The 18,412-nt window shown below is 37.4% G+C and overlaps 1 protein-coding gene and 1 long non-coding RNA gene across 6 annotated transcripts in view; one reads left to right on the plus strand and one right to left on the minus strand.

Moving 5' to 3' along the window:
• The window catches only part of EYS (eyes shut homolog), a 953,299-nt gene that overhangs the window by 870,580 nt on the left and 64,307 nt on the right, over nucleotides 1-18,412 (plus strand). The window lies entirely within an intron of this gene.
• LOC106030404 (uncharacterized) overlaps nucleotides 11,623-18,412 on the minus strand; it is a 29,738-nt gene continuing 22,948 nt past the window's right edge. For 2 of the 3 annotated variants that reach the window (XR_010830526.1, XR_010830525.1), the window contains exon 4: nucleotides 11,623-15,064. This is a non-coding gene — a long non-coding RNA (uncharacterized lncRNA). The remainder of the gene's footprint in view (nucleotides 15,065-18,412) is intronic. The other variant, XR_007159046.2, reaches the window with a different exon arrangement.

The raw sequence follows: 18,412 nt of genomic DNA on the forward strand, positions 1-18,412 counted from the left end.
CAAAGCTTGTAGAAGTTTGTATTAATTGTATTTGAACAGTTATTTCTCAAAGGTTCAAGTAAAACCTTTTTTTTTTTTTTAAATATATATAGCTGGTATTCTATTTCTTTTAGCAGCAGTTGAAGAAAATATTATTTTGCAAAAGTACACAAAGAATTTCCCTACCATCATCTGTTGTCTTTAGTGAGTGAACTCATGGCAGCCTTGGCAGAGTAGCCAATTCTCATCTCTCCTCTGGAAGGAATGTTCCATACTTCCTATGGAACTCTCTGTATTTATTTATTTATTTATTTATTTTTAGTCCTCATTGAACAAGTAGATTTCCAGAATGAGAAAATTAAACAATGCTACTTTGTCTTTCACAAAATTTCATCACCAAGAAACTCTTAGGAAAATTTGGGAAGTGGAGAGGAAGCTTTTTTGTCTATTCACCCGTAAAGGTATAGAAAGTTTGGGGAAAGAAAAGATAATATAGGTTTGGATATGAAATGATAACCTCATTCATATAATAAAAGTTTCAAATTTGTTGCTTCTTAATATTAAAGATGTCATTTAAGATCAGTTTACTTACATATTTAGACTGAAACTTATTTCTTGCAGTGTTGTTACCTTCTGCCACCATACTCAGCAGGCTCCTTAATTTAAACTTATAGTCTATATGTTATTTGGGCTTTCAGCTGATGGCTAAAAAAACAGTACATTTTGACATAACTGTTGTGTTCTTATGTATGATGAATGTGACAAATAATAAAAGTTTGCAACAAAGATCCATCATGTCAGATCCTGAATTGTTCAATAGATTATTTAATGTCTGTTGCGGTATATATTAAAGCAGCTAAAATTGAAGAGGTTGCTCTTGTGATCTTCAAGCAATGTCTTCTACTCTGTTTTACTTTTTCCTATTTCTCCTGTCCTAGACAAAAGAATCCCTATGGGAGACGAGTATGCAGGAGAGCATGTTATTAAGATGGAAAGTATGAGCTACTGAAAACAGTTCATTGTCCATACTACGATGATGGCAGGGAAACTAGGAAGATATATGTGTATATATATAAGAAGTATATTAGTCCCTCGTTATTTCAGTGGGGTGACATAAGAGCAGAGACGAGTTTCAGTGCATTCTTTGAACAGAAATTAGTCCTGGTCCAGTTTTCCAAGTTTGCCTGAAATAGTAAATCTTAATAGCAAAGGCATTCAGGAGATAGGAATTGCATTAATCTTTTCTCAGTTAGCTTTAACTTTTTGTGTCTCCTGTATAGGCATGCAAACAGCTAGATGTACATAATTAATTTTTTAAAGGGAGACATGGTAGGTACTGTATGACAGCTTCCAAATGTTTTTCTGAAATATAATGTCATTATCCACTGTCAGTGGACTAATAGCTAAAATTCTGGCAGCCATTTTAGATAATGTTTACAAAGTAGAGCTTCACATAGCTTTCTTTTTAGGCAAGAGATTTGCTTTTAATCAGACTACACTGGTCAATCCATAAATCTTCTTTGGGAATCTGCTGCATGACAGGAGTTTGAAAACCTAATTATAGAAACTAAGATATACTGAAGAGGAGGCAGCAGTACAAATAATTTTGAAAACAGAGCCTTATTTTGGCATATATTTTCAGCATTTTCTTATATTTAAGTATGACGTCATTTTACCTAAAATATTTGACCCAAAGCATAGAGAGCTCGACATCATTATTTGTGTGGCTGTTAGCAGCATGGGAATTGTTACTGAATTTCTTTGCAGTGAGCCATGTAGAGACTCTGCATTTGATTCTCCTTGAAAGACCATCACAAATATCTCAGCTTTGTGACAGAATAACAAATAGTGCAAGGGACAACTTGCTTAGACACTGCACTACTTAATGGAAAATATCTAAGCAAAAGAAGACCAGAATTTAATTCCTTTCACCTTCATTCCCTGCTGAAAACACAGAGTTCTTCCGTACTGAATCTCAATATATACCTTAGTGTTATGGCTTTGTTAGCTTATTTTTTGCTGCCACCTAGTGTACTTTATAGTATATCACAAAGCTAAGTTTGAAATTTTTGCAAAAAGGGCTATGCTCATAAGAGTGCTTACGTTTGTATTTAGCATATAAAAGAGAAAAAAAAATGGTATTTTTCTAACAGTAAAGACTTTCTCCCTGTGTAACATAGCCCTCTGTGTCTGCGGTATGTTCTCCTGGGTATTACTCATTTCTTTTGACCCTGTACCTTTACTATGTATCATTTGTCTCATCTAAAGAAATTCTCATATTTGTAACTGTTCCATTCATCTGTTATCTGTGCAGTCTCTTCACTCTTATGCATACATTTATGTATCTCTTTTAATCTTCCTGTGAAGAGGTTTCCTATAGAATATGTAATAGTATAATTTGAACTGTTTGCTTTAAAATGGTGGAAAAAATGAAACATTCTGGAATTTAACGTATTCATTCCAATAGCTGGGTGTTGCAGTTTCTGATGAATGTATCTTACTTGGCATTTGTTTGCAAGGCACAGTGATCCTGAAAATTTGATTATAAATGCAAGCTAGCCACCTGACAAATAAACACTTTCAGCCTTGAAAAATGCTTAAAATCTAGTGAACATCCTTCACTGTCTTTTTGGTCTGCTATTTTACCTATGTAAGCAACTTTCATTTGACTGACAGCTAAAATCTATCTTGAAATTAAAGTGACTATTTGTCAGGTTGCCAGTGTCTTTATTTCTTTTTTTGTTGTTTGGTTTTTGTTTTGTTTTCCCAACTAACTTGATAAGGAGTGAAATGAGCAATAAGCTATATTCTGAGGTTGCAGTCATTTGCTTTTACTACAATATTAGCTAAATGTATGCTGCTGCAAGCTGTCCAGAGAGGCTGTGGGGTCTCCCTCCATGGAGGCCTTCAAAACCGCCTGGACGTGGTCCTGGGCAGCCTGCTCTGGGTGGCCCTGCTTGAGCAGGGGGTTGGACCTGATGCCCTCCAGAGGTCCCTTCCTACCTCAGCCATGCTGTGGTTCTGTGATCTTTGAACAAGAAATTCTGCTTCTGGCACAGATTTATGTTCTCTGCTTTTTAAGGAAGCTGAAAAGGAATCTGAATCTCACAGCTTTTTTCCTTTTTTCCTTTTTTTTCTTTTTTCTCTATCACAGATATTATTTTGGATTGCTCTGGTTAGCAGCAGTCTAATAATTTAAAATATTCGGTAATGGCTGCTACCTCCTTTAAAGGATTTCATGGAAGTGCCTATTCTGTATTTTAAAAAACATAGGCTGTGAAGCTAGATGTAAGCTTAGTATGGTTTAGTCACAAATGCTTGTGGATATTTCAGAAAAGGAACAACTGCAGGACAGAGGAAAATAGGATGAAGAGATTTTATTTTTTTTTTAATCTTGTTTGCTTGATATTGCTAAGCAACGGGATTGTACTCCTTTAGGGTCCTCTCACAGCAGAAACGTGTTGTACACTTAAAACAATGACTGCCTACTTCAGGAGTTGAAGGGGCAAGGGTATTCCTTTCTGGTAAGCTATATGAGTGCTGACTTCTGAAAAACAGACTCCTAGGCTGGTAGATTGTCTGTGATTTCATAGCTTTTTACTTTTAAGGTGTCCAAATGAAAATAAAAATATGCATAATATTAGCTAGAGCCATGAATCTCTCCCTTGATTTTAGTAAGGTCTGCAATAGCATTCAGCAATATAAACAGTGGTTCCTCCAGCTTTTTCTGAATGTGTGCAAATGAAGCAAAGAAAATGAGGAAGCAGGGGCAAAAGGAGCTCCTCTACTCTTTAGATGCTTCTTATAATGTTTTGTAGATTGATAGAAAAAAAAATACAACAGTAGTGTGCTGTACAATGCTACTTCTTTGCGTTGCAATCAGTGAAGGAGAGTGAAGTAGCACAGTGTTGAAGAGAGCATCTGAGACACTAACAACTGAAAAAGGAAAACTTACAATAGAAAGTAGCATAATTTTAACATCTCATGCATTATTAAATAGCCTGTGATTTTTGGGCTACATTATGTCTGCTATTTTAAGAACTGCGTAAAATGCTGTGCAGTATTATTTCAATAGAGCTTTTATGTAACTGTATAAAATTGCAGTATATTACTGCAAATGTACAGAGCCATATTGCAGTGGAGTACATTAAGATAATCCTAAACCAAGTGCATCATAACATATATAATAAATTCTATATAGTAGTTTTGATTTATTCTATTAGTATAAGAGCATTATTTTATCCTGATGACCACAGAGTTTACATTACAGACAGTTGCCAGCATCATAAACATTACAAATGGTCATAAAGCAATTCCGAGCCCTGACTTGATGAAGGCTCTTGACTGTGCAGCCTGGTACTGAAGCAAACTGCGGTGGATGGCAAAGCTAGACTCAGACAGTTACCCTCTAATAACAAACTGCAAATACACAACACATTTGTAACAAGCCGGGCGGACTTTCATTTGCTAAAATGCTTCATTCCCCAAATGCACCTCCAAATGAAATTACCAGAATGTTGTTTAACTTTTCAAGCATTTAAGCATAATGAAATAATCTTATAAATCGTGGTCTAATAGTACAAATCTTGTTCCTAGGCTTTTGTGACGTGGAGAACCCCTAGCACAAACAAAAATTGCTCACCTCCATGAACTGCTTTAAGGAACATATGGGTGAGGTTTGTCACTTCTGCTTATAGATGGATTTTAGGAGTGGAGTTAGCAGTGAGAGATGAGCCCCCTCATTTTTCCAGCCTACAGAGAAAGGAGCACAGGAACCATAGGCGCTACTGAGCTCTTGAAAACTTGAGGCTTTCTGTTTATCCTTTTGTCATCCCCATTGTATTTGACCAACTGCACGAACAGATCAGTTACCATGGTGTTAAAATATTATATTACCAGAGCTGACTTTCTGGGTATTAAACACCTGTTATAACAGGACTCAGCCCTCAACAGCTTCACAAGGCACTGCCTGAGTGATTGTTAACATACAAAGTTAGTTACCTTTCATTAATATATCATTTCAGATTGGGGGATGAGGGGGAGGGGAGTTGTTGTTCTTAGTTGTTGTTGCCTTTTTTTTTTAAGTATAGAAAAAGAGAAAGAAAACCAAGGCATAAAAGATTAATATTTAACAATGCTAAGAAACTATTGCAAAAGGGATTTGCTGTTATGGCACGTACCATCTCCCAGTCTTCTCTGAAGGAATAAAATACATGTGTTACTAATAGGCTTCATGCAGACTCAAGAGAGAACCTGAAGTAAAGTAAACAGAAGTGCATCATTTCTGTAAGCCACTGCAATAACTTCAGTTGACTTTACAGTCTTTCAAATCTATTTTAATTTCAGTTTTGAGAGTCTGAAAACAGACTGGTTAAGTCAGTTGCTTCCAGCTGCAGCATTTTACTTTGAATTTCCACAGCTATGACTTCTGGAAGATGAACTCCAATATTTTTTCAGGGGGTGAGCTCTTTTCTTCCACTTACTGAGTGTCAATCTTTATTTGCACTTATTTTTATAGAGCTTTCACCATCCTCTGCATTCAGCATTTATGGTATTTTCAAACAGCTAGTCTTTTTTTTTTTTTTTTTGTAAATGACTGACAAGTATTCAAACAAACACTAAAAGGGAATTTTTTTTCCTACAGTGTTTCATCCAGAATATCATATCTTCTTGTTTAGTCTTAGGTTTATCCACTTGGGTTTTTGATAAGTTTTCATGTCTGTTAGTGATACTTGCCTACAAGTTATTTTCACATTTGTCCCTTCTGGTCTATATTCACAGAATCATTAAGGTTGGAAAAGACCTCCAAGATCATCTGGTCCAACAGTTGGACCAGTATCACCCACTAAATCATGTCCCTAAGCACCATGTCCAACTTTTCCTTGAACACCCCCAGGGACAGTGACTCCACCACCTCCCTGGGCAAAAATATTAGATATCAGCATTGGCTTGGAGTTAAAAGCCTCCGACTGTTGAGTGCTTCTATTGATTACTCAATGTAAAATTTTTGTTTGTTTGTTTTAGTATGCTCTTGTTCCTATTCCTTTAGGAAAAATATGTTTATTCTAAAATGACCGTCGAAGGTGGAACATAAGCACACACAAGAAAGCCAGACAGCTGGTGTATGAACTTTAATGAAAGCAGTACAGTTTCACAGAAAAGTTTTTTGGGAATGTATTAAGTGCTCAGGCAGGCTTGTAGAGAATATCCTGAAGCCCTTATTACACTAATGATATTTGACTAGTTTGATTAGCACTAAAGCCATTTTCAGCAAACTAATGCAATGGAAGTCACACACCTCTTTTCATATAAACATTGTTAGTAAGTTTACCTTTAGAAACTTTAGAAATACTATGATAGTGTTGGTTTTGCTTCTGAAACCTTGCATTTATGAGCTTGATTTCAAATACAAATTAAAAAATAATCATAGCGATTTACTTAATTTAGAGTAAAATGGGCACTTTTACATTCAGCAATTTTCAGCTTTCCTTTCCAAATGAAAATCTTTCAGTGTTGAAAGTCTGGAAAGCAGTGTTTCTCTCCAAATAATGCACTAACACCCTGAAATTAAAAACAAGGGGTAAACACTGCTGAATGGAAATAGAAATGGTAGTTCATCCCATTGAACCACAAGCATAGGATGAGTCTATGAGCATAAGTATTAACAAAATTTGTTTTAAATGTGTATTAAGGACCTATGTGGAACATTTTTCCACAATGCTTTGCTTCATGGTTTTTAATTCACCCAGAAAAACAAAATTACACCCATTTTACAGATGAAGAACCTTAGAATGTGGAAACTTTGCCTTTCCCTAGGTGAACAATTACTCGGATTCAAAGTTGAGCTTCTTGAGCTGGAAGAGCAGGGGGGTTTCCTTTACCACAGTTCTCAGCACATTCTAATTTTCTGCATAAATACAGCAGGATTCTTCACAAACTGAACAGTAATGAGCCTTGTACCATCAGAAGCATTTAGTGATAATGAGCCTAGTACCATCAGATGCAGTTAGTGAAAATAAGGATTAAATTTTGCTCTCTGTTTGGCAGTAATCCCATATTTGATGTTTTGTTTCTTTGCTTTCCAGAGATTTACCAGTTTCAAAACATAATTTTCAATGGCAACTGCTATTCCTGAGAAATGAGTGATATCACAGTCATCAGAGCAGGAGACATACCTTCAGGACATTCATAACACTGAATGTATTGCTACTGACACTTGGAGACTAGGCAGCAGAAAGTCTACTTTAGATTTTATCAACCCAGTCTGCCTTAGCAGTTCTGTTGGCTGATTTCTAGAAAAAAAATGACATGATAGATGAGAGTGTAAATTTTAAAAAATCCAGGTGAATGTCATGTTTTCTTATCACCATTTTCAACTTTAACTTTTTTGCTTGTAATAGTGTTTTCCTTTATGCTCCAGAAATGGCCAATGGCCCTGTATAACTAGAATATGTTTGTATCCTTATCTCTGGACAACATCTCTATGACAGCTGCCTTGAATGGAAACACGTTTAGAAATAGACTTATATTATTTTACTTCAGAGCATCTTAGAATATAATTAACAGCTTTCTGAACCAGGCTTTTTTAATGGTTTAAATCAGGATGTGAAATAATAAGCATGACATCATTTTCACTTCTTTTTCTGTACAGAACACAGTCTTTTCTTAACTTTTTTTTTTAATTCATTACTTTTAACTGAATACACATTTTAATGATTGTGGATTCACTTTTAGACGTTAGCACAAATAGACACAAGAGGTGGCCTGAAATTAAAAGAAGTTGCAACTGCATTATAACATATACATGTCTTCCCAGGCATCAATGCATGATTGGTGTATTGATGTTATTTACCTGTTCTCCGTATTCTAGAATTAAAAAAACAAAAAAAAAAAACAAAAAAAAAACTTTATTCCAACTAGGGGAAAAAATAGAGCATGTGGTTCACTAATACAAAGATTTTGCTGTTCTTCCCAAAGTTTATGGTAAGTAAACCTTCCGTTCAATATTCCCTATTGCAAGTTGCTTTTTGACCCTGCACAAGATCCACTATAGTGGCTCATATTGCCTTATCCTTTACTTCTTAAGGCTGATCCTTAGCCATCCAAGACAACTGAGAAGAGCTATATAAGAGCTCTCATAATACTGAGTGATTGAGTAATAAAAGTGGGTAGAAATCCAATATAAATTAAGTTCATACATACTGAGAAGGAAAACACATTTTAAAAGAGGGAAAGACCTTAACTTTACCAACTGAAGTCTTGGCTCTGAATGAGCTGCTGCCACTCAGAAGAGGTTTGGGAACTTCCTAGATTCTATAATATCCTGTGAAACAGTTTTTGAATATTCTGTGAAATACACCAGCTCTGTGCTCAGTAGCAATTAAGAAAGCAAAGAGTAGACCTTAGGAGAAAAAAAAAATGGTGCACAAATATTAATATGCAGGGCACCATTACCCCACATTGTTTTTCTCATTTTAGTCTCTCATCTCAAAAAGGAGAGTGATGAATTAGGGAGGTTAGTCGAAAAAAAGGCAACAAGGATGATTGAAAGATGTGAAATGAGTGTTTCATTCAACAGATATTCAGCCTCAGATTCTCCAGTGTGGAAGAGGTGTTCAAAGAGCATTATGAAAGAGGTCTACAACATCAAGAGAGACGTGAGGAAAGCAAATAGACAATAACTGTTCATCTTCTGATAGAAAAACTTGTGTGCATCCCATGAAGCAAGGAGACAAATTCAAACCGAGCCGTAGATACTTAGATAATATTTCATGCATAAGCTGTGGAACTGTGCCATGCAGTGAAGATATTCAAAAGTTACATGGATTTGTAAAGTGATTGGATAGGTTCATGGTGAAAAAGAAAATCTATTAAGGACTGTGAAACACAAGGACATCAGCTCTGATTCAAGACATGCTTTGGTTCAGGTCACTAGAAGATGAACGTCACTTAATGCTTACCTTATAAACATCCTCTGTTTTGAGATGCCAGTTTTTTCCGCTGTCTGAGATAGGATACTGGCACACATGTGCGTTGGTCTGATCTGGTGTATGTAATTGGACCAGGTATAACATTGCTGAGTACTATTGCTTGCAACTCGCTGCAATTTTCTGGTTCACCTGCTTAAAACTCCCGAGACGATCCTGAATTACTTTTAGATGCTGTTGGTCATGGACAGTAGGCACACCCAGCATCCAGTGTAGATCAGCATGTCCAGAACTCTGCCTATCCTTTGCCAATAGGGGAATGGATTTTCTATTTCTGAACACTCTGAAATACCCTTACAAATACTGCCTCCTCCTCAAAACTAATATCTGTAAGTATCACCAGATGCCCCACCAGAATCAAGTCCCTGGTGTGCTTTGGACCTTCCTCTTGGGTCTCACCCTTCAAAATTTTGTTGAGAACACTTATTCTGAGAAGCTCACCAATGTTAAGCAAATGTAGGAGTTACTAAATGGCTGGATAATGATACTTGTTCCCCATCTCCGATGACTCCCCTGATAGCGTGCAGCCTGCCTGCCCTGCAGTCCTTCTTGTTCCTGGATTTCAAGGACTCCCCTGAGTCAGACTGAACTGCGTATTTAGGTGTGCTGCTCGGCCCCCCTTCGTGTCAGCATCAAGGACATATTTACAGCTCTGTGGGCACGACACTGGGATTTGTATTGACTCCAGGGGCTGGGTTTTCTGTGTTTGTCATCACAGAGCCTAGGCAAGGAGCTGCTATGCTCTGTGAGCCAGCAGAGACAGGATCAAAATAAAGTATGAAAGCCTTTAAGGATATGCAGGATTTCTACTATCTATTCCTTGATTAAATGCATTGCAGCCTGGTTGTCACACAAACCCTGACCTGCTGGTGAACTCATGCTGACAAATGTGTGTTGTTATCAAAATAGGGAAGAACTGCAGGAAGTTAATGTTCCTTGCAATGTCCAGATTTTCCAGTCTTTGGGCCACATTATTTCTCCTTGAATAGCATGCTAAATAAAAACTCCTCCAGAGTGACTGTATTGCTGTTCCTGCTACAATCACTTGCGGGCCCATTTAGGATTTGTTAGTTAACATGGTGCAGAGGGTCGGCCCTGGCCAGCAGATGAGCCCCCACCCCGTCCCTCGCTCATTTGCCTCCAGCAGGATAAGAGAGAATTGGAAGGGCAAAAGCAAGAAAAGTCATGGGTTGAGATAGGGGCAGTTTAATAAGCGGAGGGGAAAAAAGGAAGAGAAAAATATTGATGCAAAAGTAAGCACTCACCACCAGCAGACCAATGCCCTGGCCGTCCCTGAGCAATGGCAACTTTGGGAAACACCCCCCCATGCTCAGTTTTGCAGCTGGACATGGTGTTGTGTGGTATGGGACATCCCTTTGGTCAGCCTGGGTCAGCTGTCCTGGCTGTGTCCCCTCCCAGCCTCTTGCCCACTTGCAGCCTGTGTGCTGGGGGGCAGACAGAGAGGCAGAGGAAACCTTGGAGGTGTGCAAGCACTGCTCAGCAATAGCTACAGCATGGGGGTGTAGCTGTTTTTGGCTGTTTTGGTCACCAGTCTAAAAGCCAGCACCATACGGGCTGCTCTGAACAAAGCTAACTCCATCCTAACCAACACCAGGACAGCCAGATGGAAAAAAAATGTAGAGGGCCTGGTTCTCTATCTGTTGCCTCAGTTGTAAACAATGAAATATAAGCCAGTAGGTTATACCTTGGTAATGGAACAAGGTATAAAATCATACATAATGCTAGCACCCAGCTGCCTTGTGGCTTGTTTAGGATTTAGAGAGATATTGTCCTTACTGTTTGTCCTTTCAGCAGCAATTGGCTTATTTTGTGGGAAGAAACAAATGAAGTACACACTTTGACTTAAATCTAATGCCTGAGGGGCCTAGCTAGTCTCTAGAAAGTGCCAGCTCTCAGAAAAAAAAAATGCTTTTCAAATTTTGCATAAAATTGAGAAGAAAATTAAACTAGTGCTTTTTCTAATATCTATCATAAAGCAGACATCTCATCAGTATGAAATATTTGCAGCAACAGAAGTGTCATGGTGATAATTACAGGAAAATAATTGTAAAAGCTTTAAAAATATCAGAATATCTAATACAAAGCATTTTCTAGGGGGAAAAATCTTTCACTCATCTATTTTTCTGCCAAATGTGATGGAGCGTAATATCTGGGCTTTTCACTTTTCACCTCTTTTCTTGTTGCCTCTTACAATATTTTAAAATTTCTGATTTTGGAAACACTGCTAGAGTAGCAAAAGTAGAAATGGCATGGGTTTCTCTGCTACTCCTTACTGCTTCAGATGAGGAGATGTAGCCCAGTGTCAGCGTTTCCTGGCCACAAGTAAGGTCTTAGAAGCAAAAAGTTTGATTTTCAACAGTACATGTCAGATAAGCTAAAAGGGAGCATGGCTTTGTCTGGCTGCCTGTAGGAAGAAAGGGTTTTGAGGTTCTTCCGAGAGTTGGGAAGGCACATCACCAAGTGCAGGTCAGATGGATCGCCAATTCTTTTTTGTATCTCCAAAAAGAAAGGTTGCACGATATCGTCTCATCAACCACAACTCTTTTGCTGTGAGATCACCAGCTTTCATTCATAATTCAGAGCACAGCTGTGAATCCTCTGAGCCTGTGTGAACATTGTGCTTATTTCTTCTAGGACAGTGAGATGGATTTTTTTTTTTTTGTTTGTTTGTTTGTCATCAGGTTGGGTTCAATAAAGTGTGATTTAGGGCTTTCTCACGGTGCCTCTGGAGTGCATTTGGAAAAACCCTGCTGTTGCCATATGACAGGTGGTAGCAATGTGCTGCAGATTGTGTTCTTCGGAGAGCTGCGCTGCCTGACAGGCAGGAGCACAGGGACTGCAGAGCAAGGTACTCATTGAAATGATGATCAGTGGAGGATGTGGCTTTTTAATAGCTTGGGTAGTAAAAGGACAGTGCCTTTTCTGCAGGATACTTAACCTTCATAAAACAGCACATAATGCTATTTTAGGCACTGGCTGCAACTGTTTAAGAAGGAGGGAGGGCACACCACTGGCCATCCTCTGGCAGGCGGTGATGTATGAAGGGGTGATTGACGAATGATTTGTGATCCTGTATGACTTACGCTAGGTGATTTTTAGATGAATTCCTGGTGCTGGTGCTCTTTGCATCTTGTTGTGTTGCATAAGCAGCAGATCTTAGCTAGGCATACAAAAAGATATTTGATAAATAACTGAGTGTAAAAGGCGCTTCACAAAAGCTATGTTTTCCTCGTCTTCCCTAAAATTTTAGATTTATGGAGTCCTATGTAAAGTATATTAGCTTGCATGTCTGGGACGTAACTACATCAATCAGAAGAGAAATGTGACCCTTAGACAAAACAAATATACCAAAATCTTAGTTACAATGGTATACATTATTGACTTCTTTTAAGCCCTGTCAACCACTTTTATAATGTATGTTACTTATAACTTTTACTTGGACAGCTTCAAATAATGTTTGTTTACAAACTCTGTCTATAATATCTTTTTTCTACTTAGAGCTTTTGTTACAGATACTCTCACTGTACATGGTTTAGTCTTTAACAGTAACAGTGTAATTATTGCCATATATATAAGCATTGTTCTGTGTGAGATTGTTTTTAGCAATGAAAAATTTTACCTTCCGTAAAACATCAGAAGCTGTGTGGTGTTCTCTCTGCACAAGTGATGCTGCCATAGCTACCACCTGTGGAGTTGAACAATTATAGCAGAGAAAGGCTTGCCATAGAAGCACTCCAGCAACGAATCACTCCATTCTTCCAGTACTGCAATTGCTACTCTAGCATAAATCCAGTTGCTGGAACAGGGGAAACACATAAATGATACCTTGGCATAAACAGTGTTTTAGGTTGTACTAGCAGACACAGAATTATATTACACACAGAAAATACAGTTAAAGGTAGCTATCCGAGTTACAGAAATTTCTATGAGAAAAGATTTTATGCACTGCAAAATCTTGGAGGACACAAGACAGTTTCTTACAGCTGCAACACAGACTGCTCTTTTCCTGCTTTCTTTACAATCACAATACAAATTCAATCCCAAGTAAGGTATTTTGTGTTCAATTGCATTAGCAGAAACCACTGCCAGAGATCCCTTTCCCATAAATACCATTGTGACCTGAATATTATTGCTGTGTGACAAATTAAAATATTAAGAGCATTAACACATTTAAAAACAGCTCTGTCACTGATCTCTGACACCTTAAAAAAGAAATGGTAGTGCAAATACAGAAGGAAAGGGGGATTTAAAAGGAATTTGCTCATGAAATAATTACAATTGCTGATTTTATATTTTAAAATAATCCAGTAGAAAAAAAATGATTAATAAATGCTTACAACCAGCCATGCTTTATATCAGTTGCAGGTAAAGATCTGATAAGTCCTTATTTCATAGGTGAATCAATACCAAATTGTCCTAACAAATTATGGTGTTACAACTTTGGCATACCACATTTATATAGATCATATATGAAATGTTCTAAGTGAATATTAACAAAGTCACAATTTCACAAATTAAATCCAAAATTTAAAATGAAAACAAGAAGAAATTCCAGTCTTGCACCCTTCTCTACAGTATACCACACACACACAAATTGATTTCTGACTGTGCATACAAATACTAGATTTTTATTTTGGCGTTGGAGGCATTTGATTTGTAGTACATCCCGTTGTCACACAATATATTTTTGTGTATTAGCTGTTCAAGCCCTTGAGTAAAGAAAGCAACTTTTTTTTTTTTTTTTCCAAATGAGGAACAGGACTTGCATCAAAGAATTCAAGTGTTTTACCAGTTTCTATAGTTGCTAAGTGGTTTCATGGAGATTCTTGTCTGCATTAAAGCATCTGCTAGTGTGCTGAAGATTATGATCCTCATGAAACCAGTCAGCTGGTTCAGACACAAACTGAACATTCACACAGTGGTCTGATGCTTCAACAAGTTGAAAGCTATTGTGTTGGAGATTCAGTCACAGGTAGGATTTCCGAGAGAAACATGCTCTTTGATGTGAAAGTTGTTTAGTTGTTGGGGGACCTCAACTCCAGGGAACTGCCTTCCAGTCCTGAACCTCTTAAAAAGGCTTTACAAAGCACATCAGAAAATGGAATCAGTTAACAGAGAAATTGTTCTCGTTTGATTAATAATTGTATAATTCATTTGGTTAGCAGAGTGCTGTTTGTATTTTTAATTTCTACACAGCTATCTCATAATTCTAGTGTAATTTTTGGTATAGGTCTCAAATAAACTTTAGATTCCAGGCCATGCTCTAAGTTCATCTTTAAGTACAAGAGTTTTTCAGAATACTTCTGGAAGCATTTTTCAGTTCCTCTCTGCAGCTAGCAATGCAAGAGTAAATCTTTTGGTCTGGACCAAGAACAATCAGTAGGAAACCACTCGTGCCTTTGATCAGGGACATAACAGAAACAGAGAGAACTGAGCTTCTAGTTGGTACTCTCAAGTCACTTTTGCTCTTTGGCAATACAATTTTAATATTAAAGCATAAGCAGTCCAGAAGTAGAAAATGAGTGCCCCCAAATTATATTTCCAATTATAATTATTCCCACTGTGTGTTACAGTCTGCATCCAAAGCTGTGACTTTCAAGAGCACCACAGATTTCAGTAGATCTGTCCTTATTTAACCAACTGAGCCAAGAAGCTCCAAGCACTACTGGCATTATTATTAAGTCCCTTTGTCATCCAGAAGCAGGAAGTTTAAATGTCTTCCCCAACCTGTTAGCTGAACTCTCGGAATAGCAGATCATGCTAACTAGCTCTAATGTGTGTTTTGCTGGTAGGATTACTGATACCAAAGGAAGAAATTTTTGCGTTAATTTTTCAGCTGATATGGATTTGGCAACTATGCTTATTATAAGTTGACAGAAGAAAATAAATAGGAAGGGTTAAAAGGTATTCTATCTTCTGGCTGCATTACGCCTCTGTCTTATTTTTTCTATGCATTATTTTTTCTTTTTCCCTTAGGCACTCTCACTGCCTTTACGTGCTAACTTCAAAACAAAAGTGCGACCACAAGCATCACGGCTCCTTCTTTGCTCATTTCCATAGATACACGAAGATCATGCCTATAAAACAAAATAGAGATAATGGCTGTAGAAAAGGAACAACCAAGATAGTTTACTTGAAGAGAGAATGCATAGTAATGTCAATACATGCTAGTAAACTGAGAACATCCCCTGCTTTCCCTGAAGGATTAGCAGTCAGGATGAAACATCCTGCCATGTTTTTACTACAGCTCTGGTAACTGTGCTAATTAGATTAAAGTTTGTCTGCGTTAGTTTAGCCTGGTATGTCATCCACCTATGCCAATTTTCAAGAACAGAACATTTCTAACTGCGGTAGTTCTTGCACGTTTGAAAAATGCCAGCGCTTGGTTTTAAAGCATTTGATTTCACAGTTTTTAGGGCACCTTATACCCTTCATAATTCATAGCCATCATCCACAAATGTGTGAAATTCAAAGCTGAGGCAGCAGACAGAGTAAAAGGTCAACCTCCAAGACAGAACTGAAGCTATTGATAAAAACTATATTGTAAAAATAAATGAAAGCACACAATGATTGCTGACTTCTGACTTCAATCAGTGTTGTCAGTAGTTCTGGTACTCAGCACTTCTCTTTCACTTCTTATGTTCAAAAAGTTGTACAAGCTTAGGTAATTAGTCTTTGTAAAAGGCTTGTGCAGTCTGCTATATGTTACCTTTAATTTGCAGTAGGAGAATAATTGGTAGACAGGTAAAGATTTGGTCTTTCAAATGTGCTTATGTTCCTAATTGTTTTTGTTTTCAGTTTTTGTGACCTACCTTTGATGTCACTTAAAGAAAGAGCTTAGTCTGAATTAATTGTAGGTATTCAGACAGAACTGTGGGCAGAGGGAAGCTATGAAGTTTTCTTTAACCCTGCACAGCTCAGTTGATGTATAAAAAGAAATCCCATGCTGCGGGGATTTCTTCCAGCTTCTGAGAGCTGGGGCACCCCAAAGAAAGGATGCACAAGGAGCCGTGTCTGTGGCTTTCTTCTCTCTTATTCTTGATAGTACAGGAAGATAGCTGGAGTACAGTGGGGGGAAGCAAGTGAATCTCAAAAAGGGAGGAAGGAAGAGACAGAGGCTAGACATCAAAAATGTATGTAATGTATGTAAAATACTTTGTTTAATATATGTTATGTTTTAAATCATATTTGCTGTGATGTGTAGGCAGAAGGAACAAGGGACTACTTTTCACTAGCCACTGTGCAAACACAGAGAGTATTTGACAACAAATGCTTACTGCTTTGAGGCATGGTTTGTAGGGAGGAAAATTACCTTCTCTTATGTCACATGAAAGAATCAGAAGAAAACAGCAAGCTCCCAGATACATGGATAGCCAACATAAACAAATACAGTTAAAAATGAGAAATCACACACAAGCTTTGAATAATCAAACAGGAGAGATATGATGTCCTCCTTAATGTTAAAATATTGTTGGGAAAGTATTACTGTGTTACACTGTTGTATGCATATTTTATCTTTTTTTTTTAAGATAAAAACGGGAAGTTCAGAGACTGAGATGAAACTAGAATGACTTGAGATTGTACCTAGGATTGAAAAGAAGTGTGTCGAATTGAATATACATACAGGAGGTATCGGGAAGTAATTGTGTGAACAGCTCAATTTGCTGTGAGAACGGTGAAAATTCAAAGCCTAACTTACACTTTTGTGTGAATTCCTACCAATTCCTGGCTTCCAGCCTTGTACGTAGACCAAACCTCCAAGAAAGTACTGATGATGAACTGCTTATGATTAGAAATGTTTTTCAAATACAAAAGGTAATGGGCGCTAAATGGATAAGAAAATGCTGAGCCACTGATTATTGGAGTTGCAAATTGGTAGAAGAACTAGCGACACAGCAATGAAGAGGTGGTTATGAAAACTTCTTTCCATAAATTGAATTCACAATGGACTGGACAGAGTTTGCATAAATAAAAAAATCTGTTTTAGAAACAGAAAAAAATGTTAGGAAGAAACTGAGAAAGAAAGCATAATGAACACTGGATTTACACAAATTATACCTCTTTCTACAGTCTGCTGTTTCTGGATTTAGATTAAACCCTTTGTAGTTCAAAAGTATTATGCTGTGAATTTAAAATAAATGCTGTTATTTTACAAATTAATCACAGCTTTGTTCTTCGATTTTGTTATTATCCATCTCACAATGAGTGTAACAAACTATAGTTGCTCTGTGAGGAAATGTTGAAACCTTTGAAATGACTAAATTACATAGTTCTACAACCTACAAATTCATCTAACGTTGCAGTGATGAATGGTTTTGTGCTAAAAGATTTCTTTAAAATTCTAACAGAAATGATTAATAGTATACAATGCTTCTTAAATGAAAACAGGGCAAGAAGCAATATGCTACATGCTAAAGCATTACTGCTTTGGATACAGTGCTGGTGAGGCTGCTTGCAAGTAGTAAATACATTGAAGCAAAGGTTGATTAGGGCACTTCTGGGAGTGATTGCAAACTTGCTGTCATAGAAGAATTATGAGAGATTTTCAAAGGACAAATAGGAGTTAGGCAGCATTTTGCTTTCATGAGTTGGAGATCTGGCTACTACTTTGCCCTGTCTATGTTGCATAAAGTGCTAGTTTTTAATTATCAAAATCATTGCCTTTCAGCATATTTTTTTTCATTTCACTTTCATGAATACATTTTAGCAGATGATAAAATCTATTTACCCTTTGTCCCATACAACCCAAGGACAGGAAAGAATTGAAAAGTCTGAGGAGACTGGGGAAGGGCTGCTAAGTGTCAGAGCCCTTGTGGTGGGCCCAGCATGACAGACCACTATTGCTGTCTGAGATGTGGCCAGGGAATGAATTGCTGCCCACGTAAACTGTTCTTACCAACTGTTGTTTGCTCTACTTTTTCCTGAGAGATCTCTTACTATCCACCACTATATGTTACATGTCCAGAAGTGTTTGATCAGGCAGTTGTGTATCCTCTTATGTGACAGGAGCGATGGCAATCATCAAATTATGGGACAGGACTCTATATGCATCCAACTAGTTAACAGACGGATACCTATCCTTCACGTGTGATGAGGAATCACCTGTATGTTCACCTTCTCAATGGAAAAGGGATTAAAGAGGTTTTATAAAAGAATCTGCGAGGGGCACTATGGTCCTGAAATGCTGGGTAGTATGGTATTAGCTATCTGAATGGGTACATTTTAAAATCAATTTTAACAGTTCTAAATTCCTGAAAACAGTGACATCTTCACAGGTCTGAAATACATACTCTGTCAATAAGTAAAAACTTTTCCTCCTTCACCATTTCCATGAACCAAATGCAATCCTTCTCAAGTCGTAAGTAACACCAACATGATTTCAGTGAACTTTCTGAGGCTTAGGTATCATTTCAGGAGTGTATTCT

This window comes from Anser cygnoides, chromosome 3 (genome assembly GCF_040182565.1).
Source record: "Anser cygnoides isolate HZ-2024a breed goose chromosome 3, Taihu_goose_T2T_genome, whole genome shotgun sequence".
Taxonomy (NCBI): Eukaryota; Metazoa; Chordata; class Aves; order Anseriformes; family Anatidae; genus Anser; species Anser cygnoides.